We start from the raw sequence: 18944 nt of genomic DNA, 5'->3' as shown, positions 1-18944 counted from the left end.
AAACAAGTGTCAACATGGAAGAGTTGCCAGATTCTTCATGTGTAAAAAAGAACTCCACTTGGCCATACATGATCTGTGTCCCATTACGATACAATAGTGAAGTTGTTTCTTCTTGTAATGTCTGGATGTGAGCTGCATTCTACCAACCTGAGCCCGTTTAAAGGCTCTCAGAGTTCTGTTTTGAATGGGGTGACCGACACACTCCTCCAAGGCAATCAGATTTTCAATTTGAGGAAGACACGCACTTGCTCTGATCACACTCACCCTTAAATAACTACTTTCTTGGCAAAAGCTGTAGTCATTGGACATTCTGGCAAAGGATTCTGCAACGGCATTGCCAGGTTTTACACTTTGTGCAATTATTGGAAGAGACTGTATAAGACCAATAGCATTTACTATCTGAATAGGTATATTTTCAGTGCCATGTATAAGCTATGGCAAATAGATGTTTTTGTCCTCAAAATGGAAGCATGAATGAGTCCACAGTGGCACAAGGTCTCTACACTGTCAGCTAAGTGAACAAGTAAGTGCATATTAGCAGTTTGGTATCTTTCACCATAAAGATCAGCTATCTGGGAGCAAAGGTTCAAGAGTAGTTGTTCAGCATGGTCAATCTGTTTAACTGATATGGAGTCCATCAAGAGTATGATAACTGCTTCACTAAGAAGTAGAACATTGTTGTAATAGAGAGCACCAAGACCCCTGAAAACAACCGGACCAAAAAAAATGGCAAAAGGGACCGATATTCGGATGCCTTGAAGAACATTCTATGTGATGTAACTGAGCGAGGACAACGCATCAGATTAGATGGTGGCAGGATATCTTTTAACCGCTTGTCAATCTCACATGTCCCTTTGGTCATGCTAAAAGGCTGACAAGAGAATTCACTAGAAAACTACAAAAACATGAGTAAACGCATGACTCCAAGCAGTACAGAGTACATGTAGTCAACGGCATTCCCACGAATAAGGTCAAAACTTTCAAGTTTATTGAGCCAAGTAGGACCCTTAACACCATGCACAGTGCTTTGAGTCTCAAAGCCTGATTTTGCATCATCAATTAACGTGTCATGTGTTCGCTGTGGGCCTTCTGGGTTGTCCTGCTGAAATGGGAAAGCATGCATATGCCCTCTCACTCCAGTGCACATTCACTCCAGGCTGTTCACATTTGAGGCATCCAAATTGACCATTGAATTGCACAGTATTGGAGACCAATGCCCTTGCAGGCAAGTCACACGTTCCAGCGATGGTCAAAATTTGCATAGAAAAGACTGAGGTCTTGCCGTATCTAACAAAAACACAATGCTCTTCAAGCTTATTGTCACGTCCTGGCCAGTATAAGGGTTAATTGGTATTGTAGTTTGGTCAGGACGTGGCAGAGGGTATTTGTTTTATGTGGTTCAGGGTGGTGTTTTGGGAAAAGGGCGTTTGATTTAGTATTTCCGGGTTTTTTGGTTTATGATCTATGTTTAGGTAATTCTATGTCTAGTCTAGGTAGTCTGTGTTTCTATGGTTGATTTATTGGGGTTGGGACTCTCAATTGAAGGCAGGTGTTTTCTCTTTGCCTTTGATTGAGAGTCCCATATATTAGGGTGTGTTTGGGATTTGTGGGAGATTGTTTTTGCATTGCGTGTTTTGTTAGCCTGCAAAACTGTCATTTGTCGTGCTTATTGTTTTCTTGTTTTTCCGTGTTCAACGTTTGTTAATAAATTAAGAAAATGAACACCAACTCTGCTGCATATTGGTCCACCTTTTCGGACGACGATTTCGCTATATCGTCCTCCGACGAAGAAAGTCGTGACACTTATTTAAAGTGTTGCTTAAAGGTTTCAGGAATGTCAACATGGAAGGTTTGGAGTTCCCAAACCAAAGTCCAGCTAAAATCATATTTTCCCTTTTAGTGCATTCACTGTAGCTCAACTCATTAAAGATACAATAAAATGTCCAGAGTGAGAATTTTGACGATTTAAACAGGCACTCCATCAGTGTTCCAGGTAAATTATATATTTCTAGGATTGCTTAATGACCCACCAACAGCTGTATATTTCTGTATACCTCTCCATCATATATACCCTCAATGTTATCTCTTCCCTTTTACTGCCTGTTGAATCTGAAATTCAGTTTTTCTTTGAAACCCTCTTTTGCAAACAGCATCTGCAGTTGCTCCTCGATAGAAACTTCAATAAAAAGATGTTGCTTCCTCTTTCAGCACATTGGCACCACAAGATTGACATATGCTATCATCCTTCTCAACTAATACCAAACAATGACTACAATACTTGTGCAAGATATAGGATACTGCAGCAGAGCCTCTGAATTTGTGTATGCTGCTCAAACAATCTGTGTTAAGCTGCTCTGGACAAAGCAACGTAATCAGTTTCAGTAAGTCAATGAGGGCCTTTCCAGTGACTTTGTGACAATTTATATACGTCATTATGTTAAGAAGCCACTCAGCAACAGTTGTAAGGGCATTGTCATAGAGTGGTTGTTCTGCATTAATCACTGAATCCTCCTTGCATGTTGAGGGAGCTCCATCTCTGCCAGCAACACTTTCAAATTCCTAATTCCCAGTTTACACAATCAAAGGCAGACTCCTCCATGGTATCATGAAACTCCTCATCCCAGTTTACACAATCATCAAAGGCAGACTCCTCCATGGTATCATGAAACTCCTCATCCCAGTTTACACAATCAAAGGCAGACTCCCCCATGGTATCATGAAACTCCTCATCCCAGTTTACACAATCAAAGGCAGACTCCTCCATGGTATCATGAAACTCCTCATCCCAGTTTACACAATCATCAAAGGCAGACTCCTCCATGGTATCATGAAACTCCTCATCTCAGTTTAGTCCATCATCATTGGCTGACTCCTTCATGGCAAGAGACTCCTCTTCAAAGACATCCCAATCTTCCTCAATGTGAATTTCCTCAATATTTTGCTCTGTATATGAGGCATCTGGTCTTGCGTTGGAATGCTCTCTGTTGTGATGATCCTGTGAACAAGTGAAAACAATGTATATGAAAACAACAAACTAAATACAATAACTCATCTTTATATCTACAAAATGTATAGATTAGGTCCTAATATTTAGTTTTTCTATTTGTGACAGAATTAATCTTTCGACTCATCTTGTAAATTTTGTTGCCGCACAATAAAGCTACACTGTATTTGTGAAAACCTGTGTGTGTAGCACATGTGCAACCATGCCTGTGGATGTGATACACCTGAGGTGCAAATGTGTTTTCACCATAATTTACTTGGGATCAGTGGGCTGTAGGCTAGTCCTAATAATGTAGCCAACCTGAACTTGGATTAGTGCTTTCCCCCAGCCTTCCTGAGTTATGCTCCATACCCAGCTGCATATACAGACAAATAGAAGCAGGGATTATGAAAAAGTGGTTTGTTATGGTAAATATTCAGCCATGCATTACCGAGAAACATACCATCATGGCAGTGTGCAAGGGGCTTCGGCAGTTTTTTCTCCAACGACGCGTTGGAGCCTTTCAGTCATTCTGGACACTGTGATTAAAATTTGCAAACAGCTAAACCAACAACAACCACAGAGAAAATTAAGAAAATTATATTGGCATGCTTCAGGTAGCCTATAGAACAAAAACAAATGAAAAGATAAACGCCTACGAACATTAATTGGTTCCTAGATAATAAAACAATTTAAAAAACTAGGAAGTAAATATTTCCCCTCTTGTTTCTGGTATTTAGGGATTTGCTCCTTAAATGCAGCGCCATGGTTTAGACTCCCCTATTGGTTAAGTAAAAGCAACTTCATTGATTGGTAGTTGGCGAGCAGTTTGTTGCCTGAGGGATTCGCTAGCTAAACATAATTCAAATGTGTTTTGTGACAAGCAAGGTCTGTAAACTAACGCCGGAGAAAGGAGAAAAAGCTACACTCGTGACTCAAACAACGTTAAACAAGGTGTGTATAACTGAATTGCATTTTCCTCCAATCAAGTAAGCACCATAATGTAGTTTTAGCTAGCTGATAGCTAGTCCGGCTAACGTTAGCTTATCTTAGCTAGCCAGCTGTGTAACACTAGCTAATTTATTTGACCAATGTTACTAACGTTCGTGTTATTAGTTTGGGTAACTTTGGCCATGTGAGACATGTTTTTACAAAGCTAGCCAACGTTACTTAACTAGAGATTGTGTTGAAAGCAGAAGTAAAACGTTACAAATGTAGGTGAGCATTACATTTAGCTACCCCCTGCCACCATGGCTAACTTCAATAGAGTCCTTTCTCCAACGTTTGAAGTGTGTGGTGGTTAACTAACCCCACAAGCCCAAGCCACACAACAATTACACTACATAAGCTGTTAAAGGGGGTGGAAAGTGTAAGTTATTTTTATCCTATGTTCCTTGGGTAATAAGTGGTTGAATATGCAGAGAATCTATATGTCATGAGTGTCTGTCTCCAATCAGCTAGTGCATTTTTGAAGTGGAGGGGTTGGTACCAGTCTCCCAATTAGTAGCTAATAGCATTACTCCATCCAGACAGTCTGTAATTCAGGCAGTTGGGGGGGAAAATGAACTTCCACTTTCCACCCCCTTTCAAAGGCTTGGTCTTCCAACATGATGGTGAATCCCTGTCACCATTGGTAACCACACATCAAACATTTTGTGACAGGTGTAGTTATTCGTGTGGGATACACTCTTTACCATTGTCTTACTTATAATTGTATGCTCAATTCGCTGTACATTTTGCATCAGTGTTTTGATTGCATTTGATGTCACCCACCAGCCTGAAATGATCAAGAATGAAGAAGTCTCTGCCAGCTAGAGAGTTGCCAAAGAGACAACGTAAGCCAGCACCTAAAGTGAGGGACATGGAGCAAGAAGATACTTCTCGTGATGCTGATGACACAGGAGGTAGGTGCTGGCCACAAAAGCTAATAGTATCTGTCAGAAAAATGTTTACTTGCACAATTGTTTGTTTTGTATTGGTTTTGAGCACTGCATGGGATTGTTATTTAAATCCCACAATGGTAATTTGGACTGTTCAGTGCTTCTAGTGTTAATGTGTTGGTCTTTTCAGGTCTGTTTGCCTTTGTGAGGTTTGAGGATGGATACTCAGCAAAAATATATTTGAAATTCAAGACATCCTTCAAGGGGGAAGAAACGCCCATTCTGCAGTTCAACATCTTGTGGCCTGGCGAGAAGGTTTTGGCAGATTGCAGATTTTACAGAGCTACAGTAGAATATACAAAATGAAGAGCCCAGGAAGGCAACCAAAAAATAAGTGAAGAAGATTCTGCTGCCAGATTTTATGGCAAGAATTTAGTACATCCTCTTCACTCTCATCCTTCCCAGCCCCACCTTCTATACCCCCACCACACCAGGATGGTGCACACTTCCCCTCTCCCCAAGCTCTAATGGGCCCCCAACCCCACTGCCTTTAAACTAATGGAGGAAAAGAGGAAAATGGAAGAGGTGCTGTTGAGCGCGAGTAAGATGTAGTTTCATTCTTTCACTTTGCTTGTCTGAGAAACAGTACATTATAGTTGTCATTGTCTCATAACACTCTCATGTAATGTTTTCTTACAGGCCCTGACAAAGTCAAAGCTGTGAGGGGCTGCATCTGACACACCTACTAGGATGGGCAAGCAGGAGCTGTATCCGGGCTGTGGTCTGTACATATCATCATTTAATCTTGACGCAATTCATCAAACATCACAGTGTGACTGCCTCTGCCTGTTTCATCTCCTGTTTAACCAGGCAAATCAATGCTGGACCAGGTCCGAGTGAACGCAATCCTGAGTAAGTATAACCTTTGATAAACTAGAGCAACATACAAAATCCCCACACAGAACCTCATATCCATTTGGGTGAATGCGAGATGGGGGTACAGGCTAGTGATTGGAGCCACCTGGGCTCAAAGTATTTAAAACTGCTTCTCTAACCTCTCTCTCCTCCAGGTATGATCCTGTTTTGTTTGTTCCTTTGTAGGTTTACTTAGTTTCCACTCAGTCATGTTCACACACAGATTCATGCACCTTACATTCACCCTACATTATGACATTTCCACACCTTATTCCTTTTTCGTTGTTTAGAGTTAATAGTTTGGTTTATAATAAAGAACCTTTTGATTGGCCTATAGCTGTTGTCAATGTCCCCGGCCTGTGACAGTTTATACTCTACACCAAACAATTAAACAACTTTATTTTCACTGTTTATCAACTGCAGCTTATATTATGCGTTGTGCATCCATGGACGGCTGGAAGGCGGTGGAGTCTGGTAAACTAAAGAAGGCCTTCATTAACAAGTGCTGCCACCGTGCTGAAAAATCCAAACGTTAAAGGAAGATAGGCAAGTTGGGGGATTGGGCTCTTAATTGAAGTATTGTCTTATTGTAGTTCATTTGAGTAAGGACTACATTTGGTTAGTGTATTTTTATTTTATTTGTCATGATCTTAGAATTATAAGATTCTATCTGAGTGATTCTGAGATATTGAGCAAAGTTTTCACATCTCAGCAAAACTGTTATTTAGTATATTAAACTTTTATTGCTCAACAAGGTCATCACTCTGAAGGTACTAAGATTACCAAGTATCTACATTCTAGGACATTTAGATATGCAGGTGATTTAAAAAAATCTTAGCTTCACATATATTTAAAGAACAGATTTTAGATCAACATTGTCAATACCCCCCCCAAAGAAAACTGGCAGATAGAACCTTAGAATTATACATTTTAAATTGGTTATGCTAAACTTGGTTATAAAAAAGGATACCTTAAGTCCATTAAGCCCCTTGCACACTGCCCAAAACAACCCCAACAAATGCCAACAAACTCAAACATAAAACAGTGTTTGTTCAGTGTTCAGCACCACAGTTGAAACGGCTCTAGTTAAGCTAATAACTTTATTTAAGCAGCTGATACTGGTCAGTGTTATATTGTATTTCTTAGACAAGAGTGAGATCCTGGGGAGATTATATTGAGATCTTATACTTCTCAGATGGTGCTTAAATGTTTTATTTTAATTTTATTTATTACAAAAAAACACAAGGGTTAACGTTAAAGTATTGGAACATGAAGGACAAACAATACAGCATCAAGACACTATCAAACATGTATCAGTCTTTCTGCAACAGAGCCATCCTTATGTGTGAGGGTGCATGATAGTGATATAAAATGTCAGTTTCCTTTTTCATGATCACAATCTTGTGAAACCCGATTTTCTCCCCCCCCACAGTTCCCCAATAGCTGTCCCTCAACCATTCGAGACCCCTCCCACAGTCCCCCCCGAAATAAAAAATACATTTTAAAAAATGAATTCCATTCCCCACCCCCAAGAACCCCCCCAATGCACCAACAACCAAGAGAATGAACTAAACAGAAAAAAGGAAAAGACAGAAGAAACAACAATCGAAAAAAATTAAACTAAATAATACATTTAAAACAAAGGACATCAAGGACAACTGAAATCATAACAGCAATGCCAACTGTATATGTTTGCATGTCTGGCACTATTACATGTATGTGTGTTCTTGTATGTGTTTATTTTAACGAGAGTGTGTGTGTGTATATGCATGTGTACAAACACCTGCACGGCATCAGCCTCAGGCAAACCGGCATTAGTTGTAAAAACACTGCCACTTAGTGTCATTCAAATATACTTTTTATTATGTTTTATTTAGACTTTTTCCCCCTTTATCTTTTGACCATCATTCTGTCTCACACAGCAACTCCACTCCCACTTGTCTCCAATTCCACATACCAACCCTCAGCTTCCCTCAGCCCATCCCATCTATCTCTGCTGGCCACCCACTTCATGTTTCTACGCAACACATATCTTTCAACTATGCTATGATGTTTAACATACAATTTCAATCTATCGAATAGAATCTACAGATTGCGTGTTGAAGATAAATACTTTTACTAAGAGTATTAGTATATTAGTAATTGACTGACCCGGTCTCTCCAGATCTCCTAACAGTACTATTTCTAGGGTCAATTTTAGATCAATGTTATGCATTTTCAGCCATCCCTGAACCTGAGACCAGAAACAGGCTACCTGAGGGCAAAACCAAAATAAATGGTCTATTGATTCTGTATCCTCACAACAAAATCTGCAGAGCTTCGATGATTTTATGCCCCAACTATTCAACATTTCGTTGGTGGCAAGAATTCTATATTATTTTAGCTGACAAGCACAAAGTCTTGAATCTTGCGTTGTTTTATATCAACTCATACACCCTGTACCATGGAATCGGTACATCATAAATCTCTTACCAACTATTTTGCAATCTGTATGGCACAGTTGTCAACATCCTGGTCCTCAAATGAAACTGGTATACTTTCCTATTTATGCTATTTTTATTCCTCTGCCAGTTTTGATCCTTTTATATTGGGCAGACAGACCAGTTCCCTACCTCCTCCCGCTGTCACCCGCCTGCTCTATTTTTGGGGCAATGCTGTAATCAATTGGTTGTACTCTTGGATTGAGCAGACCATCCCGTACAGTTCTGATAACTCCATGAAGGACACAACTCTACCTTTACAATATCATTTAAGAACAAAATACCCTTTTCAAACATCTTTCCCATAAATACAGGTATTTTATCAACCAGCACATTTGAGTTCAGCCACAATATTTGTTCTATCTTTTCAGGGGGTGAAATTGTAGCCAGCTAATTTTTTTGGTTTGAAAAAGACAGATATTTTGAAAATGCTTGTTTGAAAAAGACAGATATTTTGAAAAAAAGTTATTAAAAAAGTAGCCGTTATTTACTATTTTACACCTGGGGTTGCTATACATTTTTTTTTTTTTGTTAACCATTTTATAAGAGAATTACTGAAATTGAAAAAATCCAGGCATTTATAAATAAAATCTAGTCTTTATCAAATGCCTTTTCAAAATCCACTATAAATACCATTCCTGGCTTGTTTCATGATGTTCTATTATTTCTAGTAGTTGTCGTATATTGTCTCCAATGTATCGTCCATGTAAAAAAACCTGTCTGATCAGGATGAACAATACCTGGTAAAACCCTTTTTAATTCTGAGTGCTATGTATTTTTGCATCACAACATTGAAGTGTAAGGGGCTGGGTCTTTATATTTGCCATCTGGGTCTTGTTTTGATAATAGAGAAATCAGACCTACCTGCTGAGTACCTGACAGACTACCATTTCTATAGGAGTAGTTAAAACAATCTAACAAAGGAGCTTTTAGTATATCAAAAAATACTTGATATACCTCTACCGGTATGCCATCAAGCCCTGGGGTTTTTCCAGACTGAAAGGATTTAATAGCCTCAAAAAGTTATTCCTCTGTAATTAGGCCTTTGCGCTGATCTTTCTGTACATTTGTTAATTTTCCATATTATTTTAAAATAATTCCTTACCGTAATCTTCATTCTGTGGGAGAGGATGGGACAGAAAAGAGAACGACTGCCTAAAATAATTAGCTTCCTTTTTTTCTTTTTAAATATCATTCTGAGAATCATAGATGACTCCGTCTTCAGTAACGAGTTTCTGCAAATTCTTTTTGTTAGCGTTCCTGTATTGGAGATTCAGGAAGAATTTTGTGCATTTTTCTCCATATTCCATCCAGTTTGCTTTATTTTTGTAATAGATCGTTCTTGAATAAGTTCCTCCAGTTCTTTTTGTTTTTCCTATAACTTATTTTGTATCTCTGTAGTATCGTTTTTATTGCTATCTACCTGTACTATTAGTTCATGGATTTCCCTTGTTAGTCTTTTCTTTAGCCAGAAACTGCTTTTTTATTATTGATGAATATTGAATGACCCCTGAAGGTACAGTTAAAGGTATACCAAACAATAAGGGGATTTGCTGAACCTATATTATACTGGAAAAATTCAGTTAAATTCTTTCGTCTTAGTTAAAAAATAAGTTGTCCTCCAGTAAACTTTGATTAAATTTCCAATATTCCCATCCACGTGGAAAATATAAGTTATGTGAATGCCAATTAGATGATGATCCGATCACGTTCTGTAGTGCTTAAATGTTAATCTCAAACAAAGATCATTTGTCTCACATAAGTATCAAAATTGCTTGAAAGGATCGATAATGAGAAATCTCTAAGCAGTCAATGAGCACAGCTATTCATAAATGAGAGACCTTGGTTTTCTTATTTTTCTCTGATATTTGTTGTATTATGGTCCATTCTCTTTCTCATTGTTGCCCCCAGTGGGGGGGGGGTCTTGGAATCATTTGAGTCTGAAGTATTTTTTCTAAGTAATACTAGTTTGAGAAACGCCGTTATTTTTCTTGAGATTGAGAAAAGTCCACTATAAGCGACTGCTTTTCCCTCTGGGTTCTTAGCAAACAAATGCACTGCCTCTGATTGGGATTTGTTTACATTCATTGACGTTTATGACATTTCCACTTTCACCCATTACACATCAATATGATCCAACAGCGCAGTGCCAATGCAGTATAATCTATTAGCTAGCTAGTTTCTTACTTGCTAGCTTTTCTAAAATGCAAACAATGCCTAGTAACATTACGCTGTTTATAGTGCGCTCCAAACTTTCTGCCAGTATGTCCTTCAGGGATATCATTGCCACCTCCGAAAGGTCTCGCTCTTCACAGAGCATGGTGAAGAGCCTGTGATTAACGATACAAGGTAGATGTCCTGGTCCACCACTGACACCCAGGTCATGTAGGGCTGCTCCTTTGCAACAGTTCAACTCTGTGACCATTGGCAGTGCAGTTGCCACAAGTGACCACTTGCAATTGTTTAGCCTGTGGTGTAATCTGTTTACATTACAACTACATTCTCTTGCTCAGAAGTTATTGAATGTGCTACTAGGTGACCACGATGAACATGTTTAAGGCAAATGCCAGGGGATGAACAGGGACAGCCTCGATGGGCCCACCTTCCATTTCACCGCTGGGACACAGTCTCACGCTACAATTCCGATGATGTCATTCCAACATGGCAGCGACCAAGTCAAATATTTTGCTTTTCTGGCATTTTTTGTTTCCATTCACTATATATTATTAAATACATATGCGAAAATTATATCATGGCTTGTTTTAGCATTTCAGTTCATCTTTTTAAGTGTTCATAGACATTTTTAACAGATGGAATTATGACTTCTCCATGACTTTTAACCAAATTTCCATGACCAATTATTGGTGGCGTCTCTATGTAGCCTACATGGAAAAAGTCAGCATGAATGTGGTATTGACAGCAGAAGGCTACTGGTCTCTGATCTCATGTAGGCCTACTATCTCCTGGCATTGTTTTTACACTGCTGCTACACATGGCCCATTATCTATGCATAGTCACTTTACCCATACCTAATTATACAAATTACCTCGACTAACCTGTACCCCCCCCCACATTGACTCGGTACCGGTACTCCCTGTATATAGTCTTGATATTGTTCTTTTATTGTGTTGCTTTTTATTATTTTTTACTTTAGTTTACTTAGTAAATATTTACTAACTCTTTCTTGAAATGTGTTGTTGGTTAAGGGCTTGTAAGTAAGCATTTCACAGTAAGGTCTATCTATACCTGTTGTATTAGGCGCATGTGACATACTATTTTATTTGATCAAGGCAAGGATTTGCTGACGCAAATCTATACTGAACACAAATATAAAAGCAACATGTAAAAATTTCTAAGATTTTATTGAGTTACAGTTCATAGAAGGAAATCAATCGAAATAAATTAGGTCCTAATCGATGGATTTCACATGACTGGGAATACAGATGTGCATCTGTTGGTCACAGATACCTTTAAAAAGGTAGGGGTGTGGATCAGAAAAGCAGTCAGTATCTGGTGTGACCACCATTTGCCTCATGCAGCGCAACACATCTCCTTCGCATAGAGTTGATCAGGCTGTTGATTGTGGAATGTTGTCCCACTCCTCTTCAATGGCTGTGCGAAGTTACTAGATATTGGCGGGAACTGGAACACTGTAGTATACGTCGATCCAGAGCATCCAAAACGTGCTCAATGGGTGACATGTCTGGTGAGTATGCAGGCCATCGAAGAACTGGGACATTTTCAACTTCCAGGAATTGTGTACGGATCCTTGCAACATGGGATTGTACATTATCATGCTGAAACATGAGGTGGTGGCGGCAGATGAATGGCACGATACTGGGCCTCAGGATCTCGTCACGGTATCGCTGTGCATTCAAGTTGCCATCGATAAAATGCAATTGTGTTTGTTGTCCATAGCTTATGCTTACCCATACCTTAACCCCACCACCACCGTTGACACTCTGTTCATAATGTTGAAATCAGCGAACCGCTCATCCACATGACGCCATACACGTGGTCTGCGGGTGTGAGGCCGGTTGGGCAAACTGCCAAATTACGTTGGAGGCAGCTTATGGTAGAGAAAATAACATTCAATTCTCTGTCAACAGCTCTGGTGGACATTCCTGCAGTCACCATGCCAATTGCACGCTCCCTCAACTTGAGAGAGCTGTGGCATTGCGTTGTGTGACAACTGCACATTTTAGTGGCATTTTATTGTCCCCAACACGAGGTGCACCTGTATAATGATCATGCTGTTTAATCAGCTTCTTGATATGCCACACCTGTAAGGTGGATAGATTATCTTGGCAAATGAGAAATGCTCACTAACAGTGATGTAAACAAATTTGTGCACATTTGAGAAATAAGCATTTTGTGCGTATTGAACATCAGCTCATGAAACATGGGACCAATACTTTACATATTTATATTTTTGTTCAGTGTAGGAAGAAGTACCATAATGACACATACAGTGCGACCAAAACAAAAATCAACGCACATGCAATAGCCATTTCTCACTCGATACAAAACATGGACTGAATATCTTGGTATCTCTGTTTTCTGTTGATCTACCTGCAACTGGACTCTGATATTTATAAGAACCTACTCTTGGCGATACTTTCCTCGTTCTCAATTCGGGAAAAGGGTTAACACACTGTAGCTACTTGCGCCGATCTCCCTCATGCGCGACTAGCAAGCTAGGGCTAAAACTTGTGGAAAATAAGTGAAATAGGTAGCTAGTTATCTGGTAGCTAGGTAGACTTTTCATATTATCATGCAAAAACCTAGTCATGTTAATTTGTATTGACGTTCGTTTGAACTTAGTCTACCTGTTGTCTGCTGTTTTTGTCTTTTCGTTTTGTGGGTAGAAATTTGGGACAAAATATCCACAGGAAAGTATTACTAAACCGACTTCAAAACGCAGGTCTCTGTGTGGCGATCTTGATTTGTTTGCTCATCACCTAAAGCGCACACACACAAGCCAGAAGTGTATGCATACTAACCAAAACCATCCGAGCCCCCCCCAGAAATGTGGTTGTTTGTTCAGAGGCTGACTCAGACCTGGCTCCGAAGCAGAATGCACGATACGACCTCCTGCTCCCAGAGGATGCTGGGTAACAAATCGCTCTTCCCCCCCAGTTGTCTGTGTAACTGACTCTCTCTCTGGTCTTAGGTTCCTGGAGGGAGACGGTGCATGTGTCCTCATCTCACAGGATGACATCGCTGATGCTGTGGGCATTACCTCCGGGGCAAATTTGAGAGTCTTTCGTCATTGTCCCCGAAAGGTGATTATAATGTTATGTAATGTAGCTGTTGTATTCGATATGAAATCCACACATTTGAGTCATTTTATTTTTGTCTTTGCTGGTGTACTTCCGTAAATGTCCAGCAGAGGGTTCTCCTGTAACAATCTCCTGTCTATGCAGGTACATGGTGACCTCGGGCATGGAGAAGAGGCTGAAGGTATATGACATCAGATCCTACCGGCCCCTGCTGTCCTACTTCTTGCCTGCTGGAGCTTCCTGTCTGTCTCTAAGTCAGAGGGGCCTGCTGTCCGCCGCAACGGGAGACGTAGTCCAGGTCATACACTGGAGTTAGACATACTGCTTAAAGTTTGTCTGCCATGCCTTTTGTATTTCCCTGTGATCCTCAATATAAACTCAGCAATGTTTCCTGCCACTGCTATTCCATAGTTCCATTCCACCAAGCCATGGTATAGCCTCAAACTATGTTAACCTATATGGCCCACTGAATCTAGAACCAAGCATACTAATTGGAATTGACAGAACTGGAACCTAAATACTCATTAAGAGTGAGAGAATGGATTGCTCTCGGGCAGCAACATAGCACCCAGCAATGTTGTCCAAACTCTCTGTACTGATTTGTATCTGTTAATGACTGAGTCTGTGTCTCTGAAACCACTGTGCTCAAGTTTTGTCTGCTTATCTGTGTGTGTTCTGTAGGTATACAGAGATGTGTGGGGCACCCCAGTGACCAAGCCCTACATGGCCCACAGGGCAAAGAGCTCAGTGTGGGTGGTAGACTTCTCCCTTTGAAGACGTGCTCGTTGTAGGGCATGGAGAGGGCTTCACCAGCATGGTCGTACCAGGTCCGAATGAATTTCTGATTCAAATTCTCCTTTGTGCCATGTCCAATTTGAATTCCAATTCATAGGGAATTGAATTCAATTCTGCGACTGTTCACCCTAACCCTGGTGTACAGTCGCTAACTACATGCTCTCTCTCCTTCCCTCCTCCAAGTGCTGGCGAGCCCAACTTTGATGGTCTGGAGGCCAACCTGTACCCCAGCGCCAAGCAGAGGCAGGAGTGGGAGGTCAATGCCCTGCTGGAGAAGATCCAGCCAGAGTTGATAGGCCTGAGGACAGGGTCCAAGCATTGGTCAGTACCACCAAGGGATGGGAGCAATTTATCAGAGAGATTTTGCATAAATCATGCATTGATGTGGTGAGACTGATTTCAGGGCTTCAACCTGCTGGCCAAGGAGAAGTTCATGCCAAGTTTAAAGACCAAAGGTCAGAGTTCAAGTTGAAAAGCGCAAGAAGCAAGTGGCACACGAGGACCAGAGGGTGAGTTCTATTACCACTCATACACAATACAATTACATGAAATGTCTTCATTATTTCATAATTTAGTAACACGTATCGCTCTTGGTCTTCTTTATGATCCCTCTGGCAGCTTTCCACCCCTCCGGAAGTGATCAGGCAAACAGTGGAAGTCAGATAAAGAGAGAAAAAAGAAGAGGCGGCAGTAGCTGGTCAGAAGTCTGCTCTGGACAGATTCAGGAAGTAGGACAGTGGCACCAGTGGATGTGTCAACTCCCATTGGTCCTCTGTGGGAATGAATTTTGACCTTTCAGATACACATTCTTGGACATGTTCCTCCGAAGCCCAGACAGCAGGCTCCAACAGCCACTGCAGACACACAGAACATACAGTGCATTCAGGAAAGTATTCAGACCCCTTGACTTTTTCCACATTTTGTTACGTTACAGCCTTATTCTAAAATTGCTGAGAAACTATTTAATCAATCTACACACATTACCCCATAATGATAAAGCAAAAACAGGTTTTAAAATTGTTTGCAAATGTATAAATAAACTAAAAAAACGGAAATATCACATTTACTTTACTCAGTACTTTGTTGAAGCACCTTTTGGCAGCGATTACAGCCTCAAGTCTTCTTGGGTATTACGCTTGGCACACCTGTATTTGGAGAGTTTCTCCCATTCTCCTCTACAGATCTTCTCAAGTTCTGTCAAGTTTGATGGGGAACATCGCTGCACAGCTATTTTCAGGTCTTTCCAGAGATGTTTGATCGGGTTCAGCTTTGGCTGGGCCACTCCAGGACATGGAGACTAGTCCCGAAGCCACTCCTGCGTTGTCTTGGCTGTGTGCTTAGGGTGGTTGTCCTGTTTGAAGGTGAACCTTCACCCCAGTTTGAGGTCTTGAGCGCTATGGAGAAAGTTTTCATCAAGGATCCCTCTGTACTTTGCTCTGTTCATCTTTCCCTTGATGCTGACAAGTCTCCCAGTCCCAACGCCTGAAAAACATCCCCACAGCATGAATTTGCCACCACCATGCTTCACCGTAGGGATGGTGCCAGGCTTCCTCCCGATGTGACGCTTGGCATTCAGGCCAAAGATTTCAATCTTGGTTTCATCAGACCAGAGAATCTTGTTTCTCATGGCCTGAGAGTCCTTTAGGTCTCTTTTGACCAACTCGAAGCGGGTTGTCGTGCTTTTTACTGAGAAGTGGCTTTCGTCTGGCGCTCTAACATAAAGGCCTGATTGGTGGACTGCTGCAGATATGGTTGTCCTTCTGGAAGGTTCTCCCATCTCCACAGAGGAACTCTAGAGCTCTGTCAGCGTGACCATCAGATTCTTAGTCACCTCCCTGACCAAGGCCCTTCTCCCCGCTGATTGCTCAGTTTGGCCGGGGAGCCAGCTCTAGGAAGAGTCTTGGTGGTTCCAAACGTCTTGCATTTAAGAATGATGGAGGCCACTGTGTTCTTGGGGACCTTCAATGCTGCAGAAATGTTTTGGTACCTTTCCCCAGATCTGTGCCTCGACACAATCCTGTCTCGGAGCTCTACGGACAATTCCTTCGACCTCATGGCTTGGTTTTTGCTCTGACATGCACTGTCAACTGTGGGGCCATATATAGACAGGTGTGTTCCTTTCCAAATCATGTCCAATCAATTGAATTTACCACAGGTGTACTCCAAGGTATAGAAACATTTCATGATCAATGGAAACAGGATGCACCTGAGCTCAATTTTGAGTCTCATAGCAAAGGGTCTGAATACTTTCTAAACATTTCTAAACCTGTTTCGCTTTGTCATTATGGGGTATTGTGTGTAGATTGAGGACAATTTCTTATTTAATCCATTTTACAATAAGGCTAACGTAACAATGTGTAAAAAGTCAAGGGGTCGGAATACTTTCTGAATGCACTGTACATACCAAAGTCTGAGATGACTTGGAAGTGCATCCTAATCAGTGCCCCGAGCTCATGCTGTGTGACATTTACAAGCTGTCAGTGTATTTATGTCTATCCTACTCAGTTGGACATGCTGTCACTGAAATGAAGTATTTTGACCTTCATTTTCTGTTGGGACTTATGAGCATTTTCAACAAAGGTGAATACTGTTTGTTTCTTGTCAAATGTTTTAGTAAAAAATCATGTCATTTTTGACAAAAACATTGTCACAAAACAAGTATTTGTGGCGTACTGCTTGGACTTTTTCCATCAGTGGCAAATGAGTCTATATTCTACCATCTAAAATAGTATTTCAATAGCTTCAATTATTGTTATGCTACAGACAAGTCAAAAGTAGGATGAAATGTTCTATCCCTGTTGCGCTCATTCGGTTTGCATCAAAGCAAAAACCAACCAGCACCAGTTTTATCAAGCCAACTTGACAGCATCTGTGCTAGTTCTCTGACAACTACCATCACCACACAATCACCCCATACATAAACACACACTACTGCCAGCATGTCATATCCATTCGTGCATACTAGCACATCTTTACCAATCATTTAGAAACCACTTGACCAAATGCAAGACTTATTAATAATATTTCATATTTTGATGCTTCCACAGCCATTGAGAACAAATTATACACTACATGACCAAAAGTATGTGGACACCTGCTTGTCAAACATCCCATTCCAAAATCATGGGCATTAATATGGAGTTGGTCCCCCCCATTTCTGCCATAACAGCCTCCACTCTTCTGGGAAGGCTTTCCAAATACCCAATGATGACAATGCGAAAACAACAGGTTTTTGCAAATATATTAAAAATAAAAAAACGTACCTTATTTTCAGCAGCAGCAAATTTGATTTGGTTTTTTAAATTTGCCCCCTAAAATACATCTAACCCTGTTTTTGCTTTTTCATTATGGGGTATTGTGTGTATATTGATGAGGGGAAACTTGAATACATTTTAGAATAAGGTTGTAACGTAACAAAATGAAGGGATCTGAATACTTTCCGAATGCACTCCCCCTGAAGGCCAGGGACTCATTTGATAATCAAAGCAACTACAACATATTTACTGCCTTCCTGCTCTTCTGTATGTGAGGGTAATGCCACCAATGTATTGTGCTTCTACAATCCTTCTAACACCTCTGAATTATACAATTGCTAAATAATTATGTATGAATTATCTATCAAGATTTCTAAATGTATAAGCCTTGAAATGGGAAAGGGGAGATACCTAGTCAGTTGTTCAACTGAAATATGTCTTCTGCATTTAACCCAACCCCTCTGAATCAGAGAGGTGCGGACGGCTACCTTAATCGACAACCACATCTTCAGCGCCTGGGGAACAAAAGACTTTGGAAACTGGCCCAACGCCTACCCGCAAGGCTACTCACTGGCATTGTTTTGGATAATACATGTTATTCTATTTAGTTATGTGAACGTCAAGGAAGTGGAAATTGTTGATTCATTTCGCAGTAGACCATTCTATGGGTGTGCAATAACCAGAAAATCGAGTTTGGTTTATCTCATGCAAGAGTGTTTTTATCAATGCTCATTGACATTGGCTGATTAATTGCATGCAGGTCTGGTTTCAAGACTTTGCATGTTATAACCTGCTTTCCACATGACTACTTATAATCAACAACCACTGGGCACACACTGGTTGAATAAATGTTGTTTCTATGTCATTTCAATGAAATAACGTTGAACCAAAGTGGCATAGACGTTGAACCCAGGGGGGTAGTGTTTGTCACGAATGAGAGTGAAAATTACTAGAACTGGTTAAGCATAGAATGGGTAAAATAGCTTTGTGTCGACAGACATTCAGGATATGATTCACCTGTCCCCTGGTTGCTAGGCAACCGCGAGGGAAGGTTCAGGTAAAAAAAAAAAATGCCTCGCTTTGCCTTCCTGTCGTCATCATCTATATTAAGGAAGAACTTACAACCCGGATCCACCCTTTGTTCATACAATGTCAGTTAAATGTTCCAGTTCGCTTCTGACCACATTAGTTATTGTAAACAATAATACATTAGTTATTCTATTTATCCTTCACACAGTAGCAAAGAGATGAGTGGTGTCAAATTATGTCCCCACGTCTGAAAATTCCAAGATGTTCTTTTGTCAACAACATTTTGTAAACTGCATTTGACTGTATTGGATCTCAACTGATTGCAG

General features: G+C 40.5%; 1 long non-coding RNA gene across 2 annotated transcripts; it reads left to right on the top strand.

Moving 5' to 3' along the window:
* The first annotated feature begins 3790 nt into the window (after positions 1–3790).
* Positions 3791–15002, top strand: LOC115166339 (uncharacterized). Of its 2 annotated transcripts, XR_003870308.1 has the most exons (11): positions 3792–3937; positions 4760–4887; positions 5054–5464; positions 5563–5644; positions 5734–5775; positions 13432–13543; positions 13685–13838; positions 14222–14367; positions 14519–14656; positions 14739–14844; positions 14954–15002. It is a non-coding gene; the product is annotated as an uncharacterized LOC115166339 (long non-coding RNA). The 2 variants fall into 2 exon arrangements; XR_003870307.1 differs by having other exon boundaries at positions 3791–3937; positions 5563–5775.
* Positions 15003–18944: the final 3942 nt, after the last annotated feature.

Source organism: Salmo trutta, chromosome 28 (assembly GCF_901001165.1).
Source record: "Salmo trutta chromosome 28, fSalTru1.1, whole genome shotgun sequence".
Classification (NCBI taxonomy): Eukaryota; Metazoa; Chordata; class Actinopteri; order Salmoniformes; family Salmonidae; genus Salmo; species Salmo trutta.
This window is presented reverse-complemented; position numbering and strand designations above follow the sequence as displayed.